Here is an 11,728-nt window from a genome sequence, read left to right as displayed (position 1 = left end):
CCATCCTTCTCTGCCCTGATCTCCATCCTCTCCAGGGAAGAGGAGAAAAGGGAAGAGAACAGATGGGTACATTTCATTATTCCCAATTATTTCCCGCCTGGTCTCCTGTTGGGTCTCCAGTCTTTGAGGGGAGTGAGAAGAGAAAAGGTGGGTGCATTCCATCATGCCCCATACCCCATGCCCCTTCTCCATCCTAATTAACATGAGCTTCTGACCAAGTCTCTAGGATCTGGATCGAAGAGGAGAAGTGATGGCTTTCCACTGTGCCCTGCCTGTGTCCTGCCTGATCTCCAGCCCCCAAAGGGAAGAGGAGAGAAGGAGGAGAGGCCGATCCTTCTGTTGTGCCTTGATTGTCTCCTGCCTCATCTCCAGCTGCCAAATGGAAGAGGAGAGAAAGAAAGAAGAGAGGTAGTAACATGTGCTCCGTGGGTCTCCTCCCCGATTTCCATGAATCTCTTGCCTGTTCTTCAGACTCCAGCGAGAGTGGGAAGAGGAGAAGTGAACATCTTCCATCATGACCATTCCTCTCCTTTTATTAATAATTAATTCATTTTTAGTTTTCAACATTCACTTCCATAAGCTTTTGAGTTTTAAATTTTCTCCCCCTCCCCACCTCCCTCCCCAAGATGGCACGCAATCTGATATAGGCTCTACATATACATTCCTATTAAACATATTTTCGCATTAGTCATGATGTGAAGAAGAATTATAACTAATGAGAAGAACCACAAGAAAGGAAGAAACGAAACAAAACAACAAAAGAAAAGGAGAGCAAATAGTATGCTTCCATCTGCATTCAGACTCCTAAGTTCTTTCCCTGGATGTGGATAGCATTTTCCATCATAAGACATTGGAGATGTCTTAGATCCTTGCATTGCTGAGAAGACTAAGTCTATCAAAGTCAATCATTACACAGTGTGGCTGTTACTGTGTACAATGTTCTCCTGGTTCTGCTCATTTTACTCTGCATCAGTTCATATAACCCAGGAACTATATGAACACAATTAGAAAACATTTTTCACACAAATAAAGTCAGATCTAAATAATTGGAAAAACATCAGTTGCTCACGGGTAGGCCGAGCTAATATAATAAAAATGACAATTCTACCTAAGCTAATTTACTTATTCAGTGCCACACCAATCAAAGTACCAAAAACTTCTTTTATAGAGCTAGAAAAAATAATAAGAAGATTCATTTGGAATAACAAAAGATCCAGAATATCAAGGGAATTAATGAAAAGAAATGCAAAGGAAGTTGGCCTAGCCATATCAGATCTTAAATTGTATTACAAAGCAGCAATCATCAAAACTACTTGGTACTGGCTAAGAAATAGAGTGGTGGATCAGTGGAATAGGTTAGATATGCAAGACACAGTAGTCAATGACTATAGTAATCTTCTGTTTAATAAAGTCAAAGACTGGAAAAGAGTATGACAGAAACTAGGCATAGACCAAAATCTTACACCATATACCAAAATAAAGCCAAAATATGCACATGATTTAGATATAAAGACTGATACTATAAGCAAACTGGGAGAGCAAGGAATAGTTTATCTATCAGATCTATGGAGAACAGAAGAATTTATGACCAAACAAGAGATAGAGAACATTATGAAATGCAAAATGGGTAATTTTGATTACATTAAATTAAGAAGTTCTTGTATAAACAAAGCCAATGCAACCAAGATTAGGAGGAAAGCAGAAAACTGGGAAAGAATTTTTATAACCAGTGTTTCTGATAAAGGCATAAGTTCATATAAGTCTTTCCAGGTTTTTCTGAAGTCCACCTGCTCATCATTTCTTATAGCACAATTGTATTCCATTACATTCATATATCACACCTTGTTCAGCCATTCCCCAATTGATGGACACCCCCTCAATTTCCAATTCTTGGCTACCACAAAAAGTTGCTATAAATATTTTTATACATGTGGGTCCTTTTCTCATTTATATGATCTTTTTGGAGTACAGACTTAGAAGTGGTATTGCTGGGTCAAAGGGTATGCATAGTTTTATAGCCCCTTGGGCATAATTCCAAATTGTTCTCCAGAATGGCTGGATCAGTTCACAACTCCACCAACAATGCATTGATGTTCCAGTTTTCCCACATCTTCTCCAACATTTATCATTTTCCTGTTTTGTCATGTTAGCCAATCTGATAGGTGTGATCTGGTACCTCAGAGTTGTTTTGATTTGCATTTCTCTAATCAATAGTGATTTAGAGCATTTTTCATATGGTTGTAAATGGCTCTAATTTCTTCCTCTGAAAACTGCCTATTCATATCCTTTGACCATTTATCAATTGGGGAATGACTTGTATTCTTATAAATTTGACCCAGTTCTCTATATATTTCAGAATTGAGTCCTTGATCAGAGACATTGATTGTAAAAATTGTTGCATTGGCTTTGTTTGGGCAAAACCTTTTCAATTTAATGTAATTAAAATCATCCATTTTGCATTTCATAATGTTCTCTATCTCTTGTTTGATCATAAATTTTTCCTTTCTCCATAGATCTGACAGGTAAATTATTCCCTGCTCTCCTAGTCATTCCTCTCCTTGATCTCCATGAGTTTTCTACCTGGTTTTCAGCCTCCACAAGGAAGAGAAGAGGAAAGGAGGAGTAAGGAGGAGTGAATGCCTTCACATGTATTCTGCCTGATCTCTATGAATCTCCCTTCTGGTCTCAAGCCTCTGGATCTAAGAGGAGAGGTGAGCACCTCCCATTGTGCCCCACAGGGCTTCTGCCTAATCTCCCATCACTGGATAGAAGAGGAAGGAGAGGAGAAGAAGGCACCTTACTTCATGCCCTATGTATTTCCTGCTTGCTCTCCATAAGTCTTCTGCCTGGTCTCTAGCCTTTAGTGGAAGTGAGAAGAGGAGAGAAGGATGTCTTTCACCATGCCCTGTCTATCTCCTGCCTGATCTCAATGATTGTCCTACATGGCCTCCAGTTTCTGGATCAAAGAGGAAAAATGGCAACCTTCCATTGCATCCAGAGCATCTCCTGCCAGACCTCCAGCCTGTGGATGGAAGAGAGATGTGTGCCATTCACAGTGCCCTTCCTGTCTCCTGCCTCACCTTCAGCCACCAGATGGAAGAGGAGAGAAGGAAGGAGGAAAAGCAAATGCCTTTTGTTGTGTCTTGACTGTCTCCTGCCTCATCTCCAGCCTCCAGAGAGAAGAAGAGAGCAAGGGAGGGGAGAGGTGGGAGTGCCTTCCAGAATGCTCCAGGAGTCTCCTGCCTGATTTTCATGAGGCTCCTGACTAATCTTCATGTTTCTCCTGCCTGGACTCTAGCCTCCAATGGGAGTGGGAACAGGAGAGTCAAGTGCTTTCCATTGGACTCCATCTTTCTCTGCCCTGATCTCCATCCTCTGCAGGGAAGAGGAGAAGAGGGAAGAGAAAAGGTGGGTACATTCCATCATGCCCCATGCTGCTCCATCCTGATTACCATGAGTTTCCAACCAAGTCTCTAGGATCTGGATCAAAGAGGAGAGGTGGCTACCTTCTATTGTGCCATGCCTGTCTTCTGCTGGATCTCCAACCTCTAAAAGGAAGAGGAGAGAAGGAAAGAGTAGGTACCTTCCAACATGCTCCAAGGGTCTCCTGCTTGATCTCCATGAGTCTTCTGCCTGGTCTCTAGTCTCTACAGGGACTGGGAAGAGGAAAGGTGGGTTCTTTCCATCATGCCCTGTGCATTTCCTTCCTAATTTAAACGAGTCTCTTGATTGGCCTCTAGCCTCTGGATCAGAGGAGAGATTGGCACTTTCCATTATGCTCTTCATAATTACTGCCTGATTTCCTGAGAGGCAGGTACAGTCCATCACTCTCCATGGGTCTCCTGCCTGATATCCATGAGGCTCATCTGTCTCCTCCCTGATCCCCATCCTCTGAGGGAACAGGAGAGATAGGGATATTTCATCATTCTTGTGTATCTTCTACCTGATCTCCACAAGTTTCCTGCCTGCTCTCCTGACAGGTCTCCAGTCTCCAATAGGAGTAGGAAGAGAAAATATGGGTGCGTTCCATCATGTCCTGTGCTTCTCCATCCTCAGCTCCACAAATCTCCCATTAAGTCTCCAAGATCTGGATTGAAGAGGAGAGGTGGGTGCCTTCCATTGTGTCTCCTGCCTGTCTCCTGCCTGATTTCCATCCTTCAGAGGGAAGAAGAAAGAAGGAAAGAGCAGAGGCAGGCACCTTCCATCATGCTCCATGGGTCTCCTGCCTGATTTCCATGAGTCTCTGCCTGGTCTCCAACTGCCAAAAGAAAGAGGAGAGAGGAAAAGAGGAGAGGCAGGTACCGTCTATCATGTTCCAAGAGTCTCTTGCTTTATTTCCATTAGTTTTCTGGTTCAGTTCCATAAATCATCTCTATAAAGCCTGGTCTCCAGCCTCTAGTGGAAATGGGAAGAGGGGAGGTGGGCATCTTTCCTTGTGCTCATTCTTCTCATTTCTGATCTCCATGAGTGTCATACATAGTTTTCAGCCTCAGGAAGGAAGAGGGGAAGAGACAGGAGAAGCAGAGGCCTCATCATGCTCCACACTTATCCTATTTGACCTCTGAATCTCCCGTCTGGTCTCCAGCCTCTGGATCCAAGAGAAGAGGTGGGCACTTCCATTGTTTCTTGTATGTATCCTTTCTGATTGCTATTAGTCTGCCGTCTGGTCTCCAATATCCCCTGGGAGTGAGAAGAGGAAAAAGGCACCTTACATTGTTTCCTGTGAATCTCCTGCCTGATCTCCATAAGTCTCCTGCCTGGACTCTAGCCTCCAATGGGAGTGGGAACAGGAGAGTCAGGTGCCTTCCAACGTGTCACATCTGTCTCTTCCTTGATCTCCATCCTCAGCAGGGAAGAGGAGAGAACAGAAGAGGTAGGCACATTTCATCATTCTTGCTTATCTTCTGCCTGGTCTCTACAAGTTCCCTTCCTGGTCTCCTGCTGGGTCTCCAGTTGCCAATAGAAGTAGAAAGAGAAAAGGTTGGTGTATTCCATCATGCTCCGTGCTTTGCCATGCTCATCTCCACAAATCTCCCACCGAGTCTCCAGGATCTGGATTGAACAGGAGAGGTGGCTACTTTCTATTTGCTTTGCCTGCCTCCTACCTGATCTCCAACCTCCAAAGGGAAGATGAGAGGAGGAAAGAGGAGAGGCAGATAACTTCTATCACACTCTATCGGTCTCTTGCCTGATTTACACGAGTCTATGAGTCTTCTGCCTGGTTTCCCACCTCTGGTAAGAATGAGAAGAGAAGTGTGCACCTTCCCATGGTGCTCCATGCAATTCCTTCCTGATGTCCACAAGCCTCCTACCTGGTCTCCAGCCTCTAGATCAAAAAGGAGAGCTGGATGAGTTCCATTGTGCCATGTCTGTCTTCTGCCTGATCTCCAGCCTCCAGCCTGCAGTGGAAAGATGAGAGAAGGCGAGAGGAGAGGCAGGCACCTTTCATTACACTCCATGTATCTCCCTCCTGATTTCCATGAGTCTCCTGCCTGGTCTCCAGCCTCCAGTGGGAGTGGGAAGAGGGGAGGTGGGTATCTCCATCATGCCCCATGCCTCTCCTTTCTGGTTTCCACAGCCTCTGGATCAAAAAGGAGAGGTGGGTGTGTTCCACTGGGTCACGTCTGTCTTTTGCCTGATCTCTAGCTTCCAAAGGGAAGAGGAGAGAAGGAAAGAGGAGAAGCAGGTCCCTTCTATCATGCCCAATGCATTTACTTCTTCATCTCCGTGTCTCCTGCCTGGTCGCCACTCTCTAGATTGAAGACGAGACATGGGCACCTTCCACTGTGTCCTGCATATTTTCTGCCTTATCTGGGGGGGCAGCCACCTTCCATAATGCTCCCTGAGTCTTCTTCCTGATTTCTGTGAGTCTTCTTCTTCATCTCTATAAATCTTCTGCCTGTTCTCCAGACTTGGGTGAAAGAGGAAGAGGGAAGGTGGGCAACTTCCATTGTACCCATTCTCTCCTTCCAGATGTCCATGAGTCTCCTTCTTGGTTTTCAGCCTCTGCATGGAAGAGGAGAGAATAGGAGAAAGGAGAAGCAGAGGCCCCATTGTCCTCCACATTTATCCTCTCTGATCTCTATGGATCTGTCTGGTCTCTAGCCTCTGGGTCCATGAGGAGAGGTTGTTCTTTGCATATATCCCTCTTGGTCACTATTAGTGTCCTGTCTGGTCTACCGCATCCACTGGGAATGAGAAGAGGAAAGATGGGCACCTTCCCATTATGTCCTACATATCTCCGGCCTGATATCCAGCTTCCAGCTGGAAAAGGAGAGAAGAAAAGAGGAGAGGCAGGCTCCTTCTATAACGCTCCCTGGATCTCTTCCCTGATTTCCATGATTCTCCTGCCTGGGTCTCCAGCCTCCAGTGGGAGTGGAAAGAGAGGAAATGGGCATCTTCCATAGTCACAGTGTTTTGTAAGCTCCTTGAGGGCAGGGCCTGTCTTATTCCTTTCTTTGTACCTCCAGTACTTAGCACAGTGCCTGGTACATAGTAGGCTTAATAAATACTTATTGAGGGGCAGCTAGGTGGTGCAGCGGATAGAGTACTGGCCCTGAAGGAGGACCTGAGTTCAAATCCGGACTCAGACCAAACACTTGACACATACTAGCTGTGTGACCCTGGGCAAATCACTTAACCCCAATTGCCTAAAAAAAAAAAATACTTATTGACTGATTAAATTCATTCCACAATGATAAACATACTCCTATCACAAGGTTGGTGAACTTGTGACCTTCTAGGTCTTTAAGTATGGCCTTTTGACTAAATTCAAATTTTACAAAACAAATCCTTTTACTTTTATTAATACATTTTTGTTCATCTTTTATATTTTTTAATTTTTAAATGAACATATTTAAAATACCAAAGAATAAAATAATTTTCAACAACATAATCCTCCCAGATTGACCAGCACAATTAGAACATTAGTAAGCCATAAGTGCTAAACTGATGGTTGCAACGCTCATTATCCCCGACTCAACTGGTGACACTACCGTACAATGCTGGTTGGCGAGAGTTTATGGGGGTCAAGTACACCAGTCTGTTATCAGCTTTTGACAATGGTATACTGTTTCTGTTTGAAATGGAATTTGTGAATAGTTGCACAACTAGATAGTATTTTTTAATTCTGTCTGCTTAACAGCCCATCATGTCAAAGAAGACCAAGAGAACACTGAAAGAAAAAAACAGATTTTTTTTATGAGGATTGGGAATTGCAATATTATCTTGTTTCTGCTAAAGATGTGATGATTTGCTTGCTTTGTGATACTGCAATATCAACATTAAAGAAATTCAATGCTCATCAGTATTATAACACTCATAAGGACCACAAATATTTTAAATTAGAGGAAGAGGCATGAAAGATTATATTGCAGAAATTAAAAGATGAAAAGCAAAAGCAAAGACAATTCTTTCAAGCAGCAATAAGACCTGGAAATAATGCCACTGAAGCAACCAATAAGGTAGCTTATATACTTGGGGAAAAAAGGGAAGCCATTCAGTGATGTAGAAATTGTGAAAGAATGCATTGTCAAAATTGTAGGATGCTTAGACCCTAATAACGTTTCAAAGTACAAACAACTGCCTCTTTCAAAGAGAACCATAACTGATTGGCAGCACGAATTAGCCTTCAACTTAACAGAACAAAAGGAAAATATATATTATTTGATCACTTTGGATGAATCAATACTGATACTACTGCCTCGGTGCAGGTTTTATATTTCATTTGGGTCATAACAGAAGATTTTCTGTACTACAAAGAACTACTCACTGGGCATTCTTGCGAACAGAAGATGGGGAATAGATATCTTCAACAACTTTCAAGATAAATGTCATCAACTTAGACTGAATTTGGTAAATTTAGTAAGTGTATGTATAGACGGTGCACTTTCCATGACAGGAGAACATGAAGGGTTTATTGCACAGATTTAAAAAAATATTAACAGATCTAGATGCTCTCATTTCTTTTCATTGTATCTTGCATCAGCAAAATCTCTGTGCTAAAGCTACTATTATAAGTGACACTAAGTAACAAATTATAAGTATGGTTAACTATATTTGTGCAAATGCAACATGGCATCTTCAGTTTCATAACATGCTAAAGTTGAATGAGGAGTTATTCAGTGTGGATATGCCGTGTCATTCTAAAGTACGTTGGCTATCACAGGGACAGGTGTCAGCCAAAATTTTATCTCTGCAAGAACAGATAGTTAAATTTTATGAAGAACAGGATCACCAATGTGAATTATTGAAAGAAGATTTCTATAGGAATGGTGCATTTCTGTGTGACATCATGTCCAATCAAAACAATTTGAATATTTTTTGCCAGGTAAAACTAAGTCTATATATGATATGTGGCAAAAAATCCAAGCATTTCAGAAAAAGCTATCTTTTTTCAAAACACTTCTTCAAAAGTAAATTTCAGATAAACATTTTCCCCAGTTAGCAAAGGTCATTGATAAGCAGGATGATATATACAAATCATTTGAAGAATACACAGCTGTTATAGAGCTATTAATTGGAGAATACAATGAAAGGTCCACTGACTTTGAGAATCATGACATCACACTCAAATTAGCACTTCAGCCTCACCTAATTGATATCACTGATAAGACACCTAAAGAACTACAGATGGAATTGATTGAGCTCTCAGTAGATGACATTTTAAAGTCAATTTTTGATGCTAAGAAAGATCCAATTGAAATATGGAAAAATGCAGTAGAACACCCACCCTTTTGGCAACATGCCTGAAAAATGCTTTCTTGCTTTTTAACCACTTATTGCTGTGAATCTACATTCTACTACCTAACCCAAATCAAGATGCCCTTAAGGTCACAAATGACTCACACCCATCTAGAAGATCAACTGAAACTGTGACCCTCCATGCTGCAACCAAATATTCAAATGCTTTACAACAAAAAGCAGACACAACAAAGTCATTAAAAGGTTAGTTAACTAAAATTAACAAATAGTTTTCATTTTTTGAAATTATTAAGTACATAGTATTTAGAATTTTACAAAACGATGTAAATTTTTAAGTATATCTAATTGAAGTTTCTTGAATGTGGCTTTATTTGATTACAGTGAAATATTAATGCAGCCTTCCAACATGAAAAGGTTACCCCAGAAACTAGGCATAGACCAACATCTCACACCGTATACCAACATAAAGTCAAAATGGGTACATGATTTAGATAAAAAGGCTGATACTATAAGCAAACTGGGAGAGCAAGGAATAGTTTATCTATCAGATCTATGGAGAACAGAAGAATTTATGACCAAACAAGAGATAGAGAACATTATGAAATGCAAAATGGGTAATTTTGATTACATTAAATTGAAAGCTTTTTGTAGAAACAAAGCCAATGTAATCAAGATTAGAAGGGAAGCAGAAAGCTGGGTAACGATTTTTGTAGCCAGTGTCTCTGATCAAGGCCTCATTTCTAAAATGTATAGAGAAATGAGTCGAATTTATAAGACAAGTCATTCCCCAATTGATAAATGGTCAAAGGATATGAATAGGCAGTTTTCAGAGGAAGAAATTATAACCATACGAAAAAATATATAACCGTATGAAAAAATGCTCCAAATCACTATTGATTAGAGAAATGCAAATCAAAACAACTCTGAGGTACCAGATCACACCTATCAGATTGGCTAACATGACAAAACAGGAAAATGATAAATGTTGGAGAAGATGTGGGAAAACTGGAACACCAATGCATTGTTGGTGGAGTTGTGAACTGATCCAACCATTCTGGAGAACAATTTGGAATTATGCCCAAAGGGCTATAAAACTGTGCATACCCTTTGACCCAGCAATACCACTTGTAGGTCTACACCCCAAAAAGATAATAAAAACGGGAAAAGGACTCATATGTACAAAAATATTTATAACAGCTCTTTTTGTGGTGGCCAAGTATTGGAAATTGAGGGGATGTCCATCAGTTGGGGAAAGGCAGAATAAGTTGTAGTATATGAATGTAATGGAATACTATTGTGCTATAAGAAATGATGAGCAGGTGGACTTCAGAAAAACCTGGAAAGACTTATATGAACTGATGTAGAATGAAATGAGCAGAACCAAGAGAAAAGTGTACACAGTAATAACCACACTCAGCTTTTCTCAGCAATGTAAAGATCTAAGACTACTCCAAAAGATTCATGATGGAAAATGCTATCCACATCCAGAGAAAGAACTTAGGAGTCTGAATGCAGATGGAAGCATACTACTTGCTCTCCTTTTCTTTTCTTTTATTGTTTTGTTTTGTCTTTCTCGTGGTTCCTCCCATTAGTTCTAATTCTTCTTTACATCATGACTAACGTGAAAATATGTTTAACATGAATGCATAAATAGAGCTGATAGCAGATTGCACACCGTCTTGGAGAGGAGGGAGGAGAGAGAAAGGGAGAAAATTTAAAACTCAAAATCTTACGGAAGTGAATGCTGAAAACTAAAAATAAACTAGTTTTTTTTTTTAAAAAAGATTCCCCACCCCTGTCCTATCCTATCATTCTCTCCCTACCCCATTGAATCTAAAACTATAGTCCAAAATCATCTGGATTCTGAGGATTCGGAGTTTCTAATACTGGGAAAAATCCTCCTCCTGGGCTGTCTATAAATTCGGTCATGTCCTCACCTTTTTGTCTGGCTTGTTGAAATGTTTTTTCTAATACTGACAGAGTTTGAGTTTGCCCTGATATGTTTAGTTGTGAATAGGAAGGACACTGTGAGGTTGGTGGCTTTGAGGGTGCAGTTGGTTTGAGAGGGTCCTCTGAGCACAATTTTTCGTGTGATTCTACGTAATTCTCCTGATTCTGATTAATGTCATCCACCCGTGTACCTTGTGCAAATGTTCTGACTTGTCTCTCGTCTGTGGGTTGTTGGATGCAAATTTTTATTATATTATACAAGGAGAAAGCAGAAATTGGGAAATTTTCAGACCCTACTTGTTGATAATATTCATTCATCTGTTCTCCCACTACTTTCCATCTTTTTATATCGATAGTCCCCTCCTTAGGAAACCACGGTGAACACAAATATGCACTACCTCCAAAAATTTTTTGATCTGTTTTGTACTACAGTACAACCCTCGGTCTTTCATGAGCTGTTTAAGTACCTTAGCATAAGACTCTTCATCTCTTTCCTTAAACTGAATTCGCCCCGTCTTTTGCCTTAATCCACCTCTGTCAGAATTACTTTCTGAAACACAGCAGCTCTCCCCGTTTAAGCCTGATTACTGATGAGATTTGCTGTGCCTGTGTGAATGCTCGCCATAAAGTGAAAGTATCGCCGAAGTGACTCTTCCGAGCCTTCCCCTACCTTACGCCGTAGCGCGGAGCTCCTGTGCAGGTGGTTGCTCTTCTCCGAAGGACGAGTCTGTTCCTAGGTCTCCGCAGGTCCCTGGTCCCCTGTTCGGGCGCCCATCGTCGGGGGCGACCTGCGCTCCCTAAGTGGCTCGGAGACGCAGTGTAAGAAAGACATGGGTCAGGCGGGATGCAAGCGAGCAATCCGTTTAATGAGCTGAGGGTCAGAGTTTATATGGCAAAAAAATAACATATGTGTGAGAACAAGATATTTTCTTAGTTCTCTTTGGCCTCCGGTTTTCCCAGGCTCTGTGCCTCACTTTATCTGCAAGAACATCAGTTTTCAGGGTCATGGAGAGCCAGTAACAGACATTTAATGAGCACATTCTCATGAGAACAGGCTTCACTTAAGTTCTGGCCT

The 11,728-nt window shown here is 41.3% G+C and overlaps 1 long non-coding RNA gene across 1 annotated transcript in view; it reads right to left on the bottom strand.

Moving 5' to 3' along the window:
- LOC114025447 overlaps positions 1–11,506 on the bottom strand; it is a 52,321-nt gene extending 40,815 nt beyond the window's left edge. Inside the window, exon 1 of the long non-coding RNA XR_003567022.1 lies at positions 11,324–11,506. This is a non-coding gene — a long non-coding RNA (uncharacterized LOC114025447). The remainder of the gene's footprint in view (positions 1–11,323) is intronic.
- Positions 11,507–11,728: the final 222 nt, after the last annotated feature.

The sequence above is a fragment of the Vombatus ursinus genome, unplaced genomic scaffold, assembly GCF_900497805.2.
Source record: "Vombatus ursinus unplaced genomic scaffold, bare-nosed wombat genome assembly UNPS02004677.1, whole genome shotgun sequence".
NCBI lineage: Eukaryota > Metazoa > Chordata > Mammalia > Diprotodontia > Vombatidae > Vombatus > Vombatus ursinus.
This window is presented reverse-complemented; position numbering and strand designations above follow the sequence as displayed.